Here is an 11,752-nt window from a genome sequence, read left to right as displayed (position 1 = left end):
TTCACGTGAACGGAATGGAAGCTTCACCGCACCGCGAGGCCACTGGTTCCTGTGACCTTCCCACCGGATCAGGGATGGGGGTCATAGATGATCACTGAGTCATAGGACCCTAGACCTAGAACTATAAAAACCTTACAGGTCCCTTCACTTCTGCAGAGACGTGAAGGGATCTGTCCAAGGTACCTCTGACACCAATGCCAGCACTAACCTTCCGCTCTCCTAGCTGTTCCCTAAATTTGAATGGGTGAATTTCAGGGGATGCCAATTTGAGGCTAGAAGAGCCATTTAAAGACTACTTGATCCAATCTCTTATTTTACAGATGGATGAGGAAACTAAGGCTTTGGTTTCCAAATGAAAGGTTAGACCTTTTGATGTCCTTTTCTTTTTTTAGATTTTTTTTTTGCAAGGCAAATGGGGTTAAGTGGCTTGCCCAAGGTCACACAGCTAGGTAATTATTAAGTGTCTGAGGTCGGATTTGAACTCAGGTACTCCTGACTCCAGGGCCGGTACTCTATCCACTGCGCCACCTAACCGCCCCTTGGATGTCCTTTTCTAACTCTGTTTCTGTGAAATGTATTAGGTACAACTTTAGCTGAGCATAGATCCAAATATGGTGTACCAGAAATGAACTCATTTCACTTATTCTGAATAGTTGCATTTTGGAAAAAAGGAAATATATTCAATTCAATTAAGTTAGCAGCATCAATGGCTCTTGTAAATCAAATTAGTATTTTCAACTTGGAAGTGGAAGAGATCTTAAATGTTATTTAGTACAGTTTCTTCGTTTTACAGATAAGGTGTAGAGAAACTAAATAATCTAATGAATCTTAAAATAATTGAATTAAAGCTGGAAGGAAATTTAGTGGCCCTTTAGAACAGAAGTTCTTAACCATTTTTGTGTCATAGATCCCTTTGACAGAATGGTGAAGCTTATGGACCCCTTCTCAGAATGATGTTTTTAAATAATTGAAGGAAATGCTAAATTTCAAATCATCTTCAAATCCTGAGTTAGGAATTCTACCTTCATATTCTAGCTTTGTATGATCTCTTGAATATATTTCCTTTTTCCCCAACACTTTGCAGCATCCTCACTACCTCTTACCTGAACTATTGCAATCGCTTGCTTATTGGATTCCCTGACTATTCTCACTCTAATCTATTTTCCACTCAATTATGGAAGTAATGTTCCCAAAGTTCTACAGTATGGTCTGACTGTGTTGTCCCCCATTCAATAAATTCCATTGTCTTCCAATTACATTCAGGATCAAATATAAAAATCCTCTGTTTGACTTTTTAAGTTCTCATAACTTTGGACTCTTTCTATATTTTCATTCTTCTTATACCTTAGTCTCCTCTACATACTCTGTGAAGTAGTGACCCATGACTTCTTTGCTATTTTCAGAAAAAAGATACTCTATTTCCCATTTTCATTGAATGTCCCTTACAACTAGAATGTTCTCTCTCTCTCTCTCTCTCTCTCTCTCTCTCTCTCTCTCTCACACACACACACACACACACACACACACACACACACACACACACATTTATGTAGTGACTTTGTCACTGAAGCTAACATTCAGAGCATTCAAATATGCACAATACACAAGGACTACTCTCAAAGAAGTGAAAGTTAAAGAGACAAAGAGTATAGAAACATGAAGAATTTAATTAAAAATAAAAGCAACACTATAAGAGATAATACAACATAGTAGTAGACAAGGAATAATATGAGTTCAGAGGGAAACAACCTCTACTGAATGAACAACTGATCCCAAACTTTTGTTAAATCTCATTGCCTTAATAGTATTGATAAAAGAGTTTCATAGAGATGAGGAAAGAGTATTTAATTATAAATTTTGAACCATTGCCTAGGAGGAAAAAGTGGAAGTTTTAGGAAAATCAGATAGAAAGGAAAATAAAATTTAAGTTTGGTAGATGCTGAGTAGAAAGGTTTATGTAAAAGAGTGGCAGTTAATCAAAATTTGAAAGAAAAAAGTTATACTCAAAACAGATAACTAGCAAGGAAAGGGTTTTTTGAAGAAAACACTTTTGTAAAATCCATATCTTTGAATGAATGTTTTGCTAACTTCTGTTCTGTACAGGATACTCATAGAATGAAGCAGCAAAAATTTTGGATTGGGATTAGTGTTCTTGATTTCAAAAAGAGTACATATTTTGAAGGATCAAATATATAATTGCACCAAAGTAGATTTCAAAACTTCTAACTCTTTTGATCCTGGAATATATTTGATAATGCTTTTTCCCCTGTAAATCTGCCCCCAAAATAATATTAGTTAATCTAGCTAGCATTTATATAGTATTTTGAGGTTTGCAAAGTTCCTTCCTTATCTTAACACATTAGATTCTCAAAACTCCATGAATTAGATGCTATCATGCACATTTTACAGAAGAAAAAAATTAAGGCACTGAAAGATTAAATGATCTGCCCAGATCATATCGCTAACAAGTATCTGATGGATTTGAACTCAGATCTTCCTCACTCCAAGTCCTAGACTATCTCTCCATTGCACAATCTAGTTGCCTCCTAGCATACTGCAAGTCATCTTAAAGTTCTTTTTTTTTTAGTTTTTTTTGCAAGGCAATGGGGTTAAGTGGCTTGCCCAAGACCACACAGCCAGGTAATTATTAAGTGTCTGAAGCCAGATTTGAACTCAAGTGCTCCTGACTGCAGGCCGGTGCTCTATTTGCTGGGCCACCTAGCTGCCCCATAAAGTTCTTTTAATATCATCTAGTACTAGTTTACTGTTCTCAGGTCAATTGTGTTTTGTTTCTCATTGTCACAAAATGACTACCCCTGCCACAACATACACCACACACACACACACACACACACACACACACACACACACACACACATACCTTCTTTTCCAATCATGCATGTCCTTGGTGATGTCTTTTATACCATTTCTCTTGTTCTCATCATCTCATCTTGTTAATGTAATGAAGAATATTCATGTATTTCATGTGTCTTTTCATTACTCTTTATCCTGTTTGGATTTTTAATGTTTCCAAACTCATGGTGTTACAAGATGTGAAGTCTTTTATCAATACTATTAAGGCAATGAGATTTAACAAAAGTTTGGGATCAGTGAAAGAACCAGTTTTTCCAGATACAGTCCAGTCCAAACTTCTCTTCCTCAATTCTGTACACAGCTTATTGAGTATCTGAAATAATTGTTCAAGAGACAGACAGATTATAGATAGACAGACAGACAGATAGACAGACAGACAGACAGACAGACAGACAGATAGATAGATAGATAGATAGATAGATAGATAGATAGATAGTCAATGATTTAAAGTCTGAAGGGAATTTGAAAACCATCTCCTAACCTGTCTTTTTACAAATGAGGAAAATGAAGTCCAGAAAAGGTCACACAAGTAAGTGGTATTGGATAGAATATGACCCAGGCTCTCTGGCTATAATTTCAATACCTAGCTCAATGAGTTTCTCATCTACTAGTGTGTAATTGTCTGAGCAATGGGAACTTTCCTTCAGCTTTATTTTTCCATTGTGGATGTTTAGAAAGATATCTCCCACAATACCACGGATTGTTCTGAAGTTTTGAAGCATTTTGGGGCTCAAAGAAACTGGTAAATATCATCTACAAATGTGTTGAATTTTTACAGAATTTTGATCTATAACAAAATTCAATATTGTAGACTCCTTGAAAGTGTTAAATTAAAAATAATAAGTTAAAAATACAAGGAACTCTATGAAAACTGTAAATACAGACATAATTATTTTAGTGATCCATGATCCACTGAGTATTGACATTTAATGAAATGTACAAAAGACATATGCTTATCTAAGGTACTTGCCAATGTCATAAAAAATATCCTATGCAAAATCCGAAGAAATTGGAGACAAGTTATGAAGCTTATGGAATCAATTAAAAACAATTCATTAAGCACTTAATTACGTGCCAGATATTGTGCCAAATACTGATGATACAAAGAAGCAAAAAATAATTAAATAATTAAAGAGCTTACATTTTTCTGGGGCAGAGTATTTGCAACTCAATAGCTAAGTGTGTATACATAATTATATACACATATATATGAATGTCACAAAGTAAAAGAAAGGTAACTATTTCTCAAGTGACTAGAGGAAACAAAAAGGCTTCCTGGAAAAGTTACATTTTGAACTAACTTTTAAAAGACGCCAAATATATCAAGAGGTAGAGGAAAGGAGGGAAAGGTTTTCAAGATAATTTGTATGCTATGTTAGAAGAACAATGAAACCACTGGGGTTTATTGAGTGATAGAATGGCCTGCTCTAAAGAAAATTGCTTTAGCAGTTTTGTGTAGTACTATTGGAATAGGGAGAAACTTGAGGCAGGGAACTAATTAGGAGGTTAATGCAAAAGTATTGAGAGTCTAAACTGAGGCAGTGAGTTAGAGACAAGGGAATATCTTCCAAAAATATGAGATTTATCAACTGATTGAGTAGTTGCAGTTACAAATGTAAAAAACTTGAACAATGACAATAGAAGACTCCCTCAAAAAGATACTTCAAAAAACCAATCAATTAATATTAACATAGACATTAGTTATTAAAAATTTGCATGAATCCATGATACTACAATATATGCCAGAGTGCTCAATCCTAAACATTTTATCTTAGTTAAGAAGACATATATAGGGGCAGCTAGGTGGCACAGTGGATAGAGCACTGACCCTGGAGTCAGGAGGAACTGAGTTCAAATTTGACTTCAAACACTTAAAAATTATCTAGCTGTGTGACCTTGGGTAAGTCACAACCCCATTGCCTTGCAAAACAAAAAAACAAAAAAAAAAGAGACCCAAGCTAAATCAAAGGAAGGCAAAAAGACCTTTGGAATTAAATCTACTAAGAACATTAAAGTAGAATTCATCCTGGAATTGATTCAAAGGAACAGACAATCTCCAAAAGCAGCATGTAACCTCAGATTGAACCAAAGCATCCTGAGCAGCATTATAAAAAGGCACATATTGTTCTGAGAACAGCAAATACTGATAGTTTAAAAACAATAACCAAGTTAAAAATAAGATAAGCTCTCCTCTATATAAAAGAAACAAAATGATCTTGCAACACAACTTAATAAAAAAAAAATCTGAGTTTTATCTTTACTTTCCTGTTTGAGATATTTGTAAAAACAAAAACTGAAATCTACAATTTTTTTCCTGTCACTTTAAAATTTTTCACTTTCATGAATTTTTTCTCCCTTGGAAATCAAGATCTTGAAAACTGAGTTTCAAAGAAAACTTAGGAAATTAGGAAAAAAATTTAATCAGAGATTGGCATCAACTTATCTCTGGCATTAGATCATTAACAGATAGAATTTCCCTATACTGGTTACATAGGCATTCTTGATAGCCTGTTCAAATTACAACTTGAGAACAGACTACTGTATAAATCATACAGGGTAACTTGATTAAAAAGCCCTTTAGTGTTACAAGGAAGACTTGAAATTATTCTTGTCTCAAAGACAGTTTAAATTTCTTTATTTAATTACAATCTAGAACTGGTTCTTCCAAAAGTAAAATATTTTCAATCATTGTTGTTTGTAGGCCCAGAGTCATTAAATGACTAATTCATAATTGTTATTTTTTTTAATGTACCATGTTGCTTACTTTCATAATACAATTTGGGAACTCTTTTAGTCTGATTTTTTTGAAAGTTTATTTAATTTTTTTTATTCTGAATTTTAAAACCAAAACAAAAGAACATTTCTATAAACTGAGACCCCCCCCCAAAAAAAGAGAATTGTGCATGGAATCATGTATCTCCATTTCATACTATTAACTTTTTTAAAAAGTATACAGTAAATTTCACATATTACTTTCAAAACTATCTAATTTGTTCTTCCTTCTGTACTCCCTTCTATTCTCTCCCATGCATTTTTTTGGAAAGTATTTCAAATGTTCCTTTTACCCCATCCATATTGTTACTTCACAGAATCCCAAGGACAGTTAGGTGGCTTAGTAGATAAAGCACTGGCCTTGGATTTAGGAGGATGGAGCTTGAATTCAGCCTTAGACACTTTCCACTTACTCCTGAGTCCAGGGCTGGTGCTCTATTCACTGTGCAACCTAACTGCCCCACCCCTTGCCACCTACTAACTGTGTGACCCTGGGCAATCACTCTATCCTGATTGCTCTACATTCAGGGCTGTGTCCAGTCATTCTGACTCATATGTAGCCACTGGACCTAGATTACTCTGGAAGAGATAGTGAGGCTGGTGATTTGGCACAGCATCTCCTCACTCAAATCCAATTCACAAGCTTGTCATGGCATCACTTCCATGTGATGTCATGGTCTTTTTTGAAAATGAAGAACATTCAATTGGGGAATGGCTTAACAAACTGTGATATACATATGTCATGGAACATACTATTCTGTTAGAAACCAGGAGGGATGGGAATTCAGGTAGGCATGGAAGGATTGGCATGAACTGATTATGAGTGAGATGAGCAGAACCAGACAAACATTGTATACCCTAACAGCAACATGGGGGTGATGATCAACCTTGATGGACTTGCTCATTCCATCAGTGCAACAACCAGGGACAATTTTGGACTGTCTGCAATGGAAAATATCATCTGTATCCAGAGAAAGAATTATGGACTTTGAACAAGACCAAAGACTATTACTTTCAAATTAGAAAAAAAAAACTGTTGTCTTATTATGTAATTTTACTATCACATACTTTATTTTTCTTCCTTAAGGATATGATTTCTCTGTCATCACATTCAACTGAGATCAGTGTATAAAATGGAATCAATGTAAAGACTAACAGAATGCCTTCTGTGCAGGGTAGGGGTAGGGAAGCAAGAATGGAGGAAAAATTGTAAAACTCAAAATCTTTCTAAAAAAAGAAAATGAAGGACAAACATGATCATTATCATCATAGAATCCTTCACTTCCTTTAAAAGTCAACTGAAACTACTTTCCACTTAAACCTTTCCCAAAACCACTATTCTCCCTCCAAAACTACTTTTCACTTATTTTGTAATTATTCTAAACACATATACACATACATATGTATTGTTGTTCAGTTGTGTCCAACTCTTTGCAACCCCATTTGGGTTTTTCTTGGCAAAGATACTGGAGAAGTTTATCATTTCCTTCTCAAGTTTATTTTACGGATAAAGAATCTGAACCAAACAGCATTAAATGATTTGCCTAGGGTCACACAAGTGGTAAGTATCTGATACCAAATTTAAACTCAGGAATGTGCCCACACACACACACACACACACACACACACACACACAGTAATCAATTTTGAGAGCAGGGAAGATTTTATCTTCTTTCTCTTTGTATCCTCAGTGCCTAACATAGGCCTATGATTAATTAATGTGTTCTTTGGTTGATTGATTAACAGTTATTGTTGCCATCTCCTTCTCTCAAGCTCCTCTAAAGTTTTCTAGGTTTTCAACAGCCCCTACTCTGACCTGAGTCTTTACTGTCTTCATCAGCATCACTACTTCCTCAACTAATTTCTCAGGAAATGAAAAGATGGTTCTGGGCTAACCTACACTCACACCCAAAGCAAATGAAAATTTTGTTACCTTTTCCTTTACTGAAAACCATATGCCCTATTTGCATCACTAACTACAGTAATCCTCAATATATACAGTAAGTATCAATATACAATTTTATTATTTTTCTACTTTTATTCTTAATTTTTTTCCCCAGATGTGATCCAAATGAAGTCACTGACAGTAGGTATGATTAGAACCAAGAACTCTAGCAATCTGTTTTTCAGTTTGAGTTCTGTCATTCATGTATCATGCGACCCTGGACAAAAGAAATTACTCTATTCCTATACCAGATGTCTCAAAATATTTAGTGCAGTTTTAAGTTATTAAGCCATTAAAACATAAAACTGCACTAAGAGTGATAACCATAACTGATAGCAGCCTAATAGGGACACAATATTTGTGTAGGGCATTTTTTTTCTAAATTCTTTTCTATAGCATCCTGGTTTTCTTGTGCTATCAGTAAGGAATTTTGTGTTAGCAGCATTTTTGATCTAGATTATTAAGAAGGAGATAATATTATAGTATTTGATTGCCTCTGCGCTCTCACCTAGGAATGTGTATAGTGGTGTTAAGAGTATGTAGGATATGATGATCAGAGTTGTTCTACCACTTCTATTTGTTCTTCAAGCTGCTACTGACTTATGTTCAAGAGGCATTTCCAGGGATAAACCTCCTCTGTTCTGAGTAGTAATGTTATATTGAAGAATTTGTGAATTCTCTTTGTCTTTTTCCTTGCACTCAGACCTCGGCCAAAGACAGTGACTTTTGGCAAAACATCTGAATGTTCAATTTATTTCCCCCTCTTCTCCATGGATCTGCCCCAAATGTATACTGATAAATGTTTAATTGCTTTCTGAGAAAATGTATGCTTGATACATTGCTAATATGGTTGATATTGATAATATTTTCTCCACCACTTGTTTAAGTCTAGATAATCGACAAAGCAATAAATCAAGCCCTAGTGTATATTTGCCAACCTCTGAAGTGTATATGCTCACACTGAAAATTTAGCAATTGACTTTCTGGCTCCAGCACACTTTGTTCCCTTTTTAGTTGCATCCTCAATATATACATCTCAATCAGCAAATTCACAAGTTAACACTGCTTATAAAAACAAAATAAATATTTAATTCAAGAAAAGTAAATATAATTCCCCATGCTCAAGTACTTTCAAACTCCTGTGAAGTAGCTCTATCCAATGTGCCACCTAGCTTCCCTATTCTGACATTCTACAGAATCTTCACTCCCAGAATCCTTGTCTTTCTTTGTGATGATTGCCTCTGCCTAGGTTTCCATTCTATCAGCTCCACATGGTTTCAGATAGCTTCCTCCTGCTCTTTGTACCTATTTTTAAAAATAAATTTTATTTTTTCTTAATTCTCTCCCTTTCTCCTTTTCTTCCCCCCCCCAAAACAAAACTAAAAGTGGGGGAGAGAAGGAAAGGAAAGGGAAAGTATTTCAATCTACACTCTGAGCCCATCTGAGTCTCTCTGTATTTGTCTGAATGTCTACCTTTCTCTCTCTCTGAACATGGGAAGCATTGTTTTTTTAATGAATTCTTTGAAATTGTAGTTGTTTATTGTATTGATCAGAGTACTTAAATTTTTCAAAGTTGATTATCTTATCAATATTGTTGTTATCGTATAAATTGTTTCCCTACTTCTGTTCACTTCACTTTGTATCAGTTCATACAAATCTTCCCACATTCTTTTGAAACTCTTGCCTTCATCATTTCTTATAACACTTTATGCTTCTTACAGAACATCATTTGTTAAAGTGTTGTATCACATTGATAAACTATACTGGTTAGCCATTCCTCAGTTAATGGTTACATACTATTTCTAATTCTTTACTACCACAAAAAAGGAATGCCATCAATATTTTGGTACATATGAATTCTTTTCCACTTTGTTTGATCTCTTTGGAATATAGATTTATTCCCATATTACCTTATGTATAGTAAATTGTCAACAAACATTTATAAATGCCTATCAAGTTAAGCTCTGAAGAAATAAAAAAATATAAAAAAGAGGAGGCATCTAGGTGGTGCAGTGGATATAGCACCAGCCCTGGAGTCAGGAGGACCTCAATTCAAATCCAACCTCAGACACTTTATAATTAGCTAGCTGTTTGGTCTTAGGCAAGTCACTTAGCCCCATTGCCTTGTAAAAACCAACCAACCAAGCAAATAATTAATTAATAAGAAAAAGACAGACCCTGCCCACAAAGAACTTATGATCTAATGAGTGAAGACAACACACACACACACACACACACACACACACACACACACACACACCTCTGAAAAGTGGGTGGACATGGGTCATATTGGAAACTCAAAGAAGTCTAAAATGAGTGCAGCAGGATGGAAAATGAGATCTCTGAGGATATCCATTCATCTTCAACTTGTCTCATTAGGAATTGAGTTTCTTAAGTCTAATTCTGTGATGATTAAGATGATCTTATTTATAAATGGTAATAGCCATTTATAGTTTGCCAACTGGACTCACTGAAATGACTTTTATAGGTTACCTTGAGGCATTTTCATCCTTTCTCATAGTATCCTTTCTAAAAAATCACAAAAAGGACTAATTTATGCTTCAAAAAGGGATCATCTTTATCATTCCAATGGCATAGCCTATACCTTTTATGGTTAGCAGGTTCCCTTTCTATGATTATTCCCTGTGCTTTCAATGACTATCTCCCACTTATACAAATTCTCTCATAAAAGATGCAAGTTAACTTTCATCCATCACTGCTTATATTGTGCAATTGTACATGGATATGAGTTGGAGCAGCAATTAATTATCTCTTCCTCTTGATATGTGACTGACTCAACTCTCAGACCACACATTTCTGTTGATAGGTGTTTCTGGTATAATTGAGACTTTTTGTTTGGTATGGAAATAGACTTGATTTCTTAGTATTTTATAATTGGAGGAAAACTTAGAGATCAAATCTTTTGTTGCAGATTTTCCTTATATATTTAAACCCCCAAATATCCCATTCAAATTAGTTTAATATCCTCTTGAATAAAACACTTAATACATTTTCTGTGTTGAATTGCAGTTCCAGATTTTTTTAAAGCAGTCTTTCACTTAGCTCAAAAAAAAATTAATGCACAGCCTATCTAAAACCCTCTCAATATGTTAGTGAATGATATGTAAAAAGAAAATGCAGAAATAAAAGCCTTTTAAAATTACACACATTCTCCAGCAGAGGTCACTGGCATACCTGTCAAGTTTTTCAGTATTTCTTTGCATTTGTATCAAGGATTAGGGGAAAGACTTCTGTGTGTCTATTTTCTTTCATTAAGTTCTTTCACAACTCTTCATAGCTAGCCTCCTCCACTCCTCCTTCCACTCTTCTCACTACTTACTCCTGTCAAGTATGGAATTCTTTGATCCATTTGGCATCAACTTCTTTGCTATTCTGCAAACAAGACATTCCATCTCTTTGTCTATCTCCCAAGATTGAAACACTCTTCCTCCTCATTTCCACCCACTTCTTTCTATGCTTTCCTTTAAGTCTCAACTAAAATCTTCCCTCTCAATTATTTTCCATTAGTCCTACACACAACTTGGAGGGGGCTAGTGGAACAATGTCCTTAGTCTCTAATTACTGACATGCAATACATTAGCTCTGGATTAACTCTCTTAAATTGGCTACATTTTAGCATTTAACATTCCTAGTCAGACACCAAGGGATTGAGGAGATTTCTCTTTAACCATCAGTTGTGTTCTCTGGGTTTTAGGGGGTCTAATTACTAGCACTCAAATTTCATTTATTCACTCAACATTGAATTAGCTTTTACAAATGAATATTTATTTCAAAAATATAGCAAGAACAAACATACAAACATTCCAATCCAACACCTGGTAGCACAATCCTCCTATACCACCTCAATCTAGAGGAAGGGAAATTAGACTCACAGTTCCTAAATTACTTCAGTTCTTCTATAGCATTAGTCCCACCAAACAACAAGCCCAAAGTCTTCTGTTCTGCTTGTTCTGGACTGGAGTTTCCAACCCTTGCTCCCCAGGGCATCACTTCTGGGCTGCTCAGTAACCAGTCCTGAGTTCCTATAATCCTAGATCTAGATATCTCAAGCTCCAAGTCCAGGATTCCACTCCCTGAACCTAGAACAGAAAAAAAAATTAAATGAAAAATCAAAAGATGAGCTCATTGGTTACATAGCCC

Source organism: Macrotis lagotis, chromosome 1, assembly GCF_037893015.1.
Source record: "Macrotis lagotis isolate mMagLag1 chromosome 1, bilby.v1.9.chrom.fasta, whole genome shotgun sequence".
Classification (NCBI taxonomy): domain Eukaryota; kingdom Metazoa; phylum Chordata; class Mammalia; order Peramelemorphia; family Peramelidae; genus Macrotis; species Macrotis lagotis.
This window is presented reverse-complemented; position numbering follows the sequence as displayed.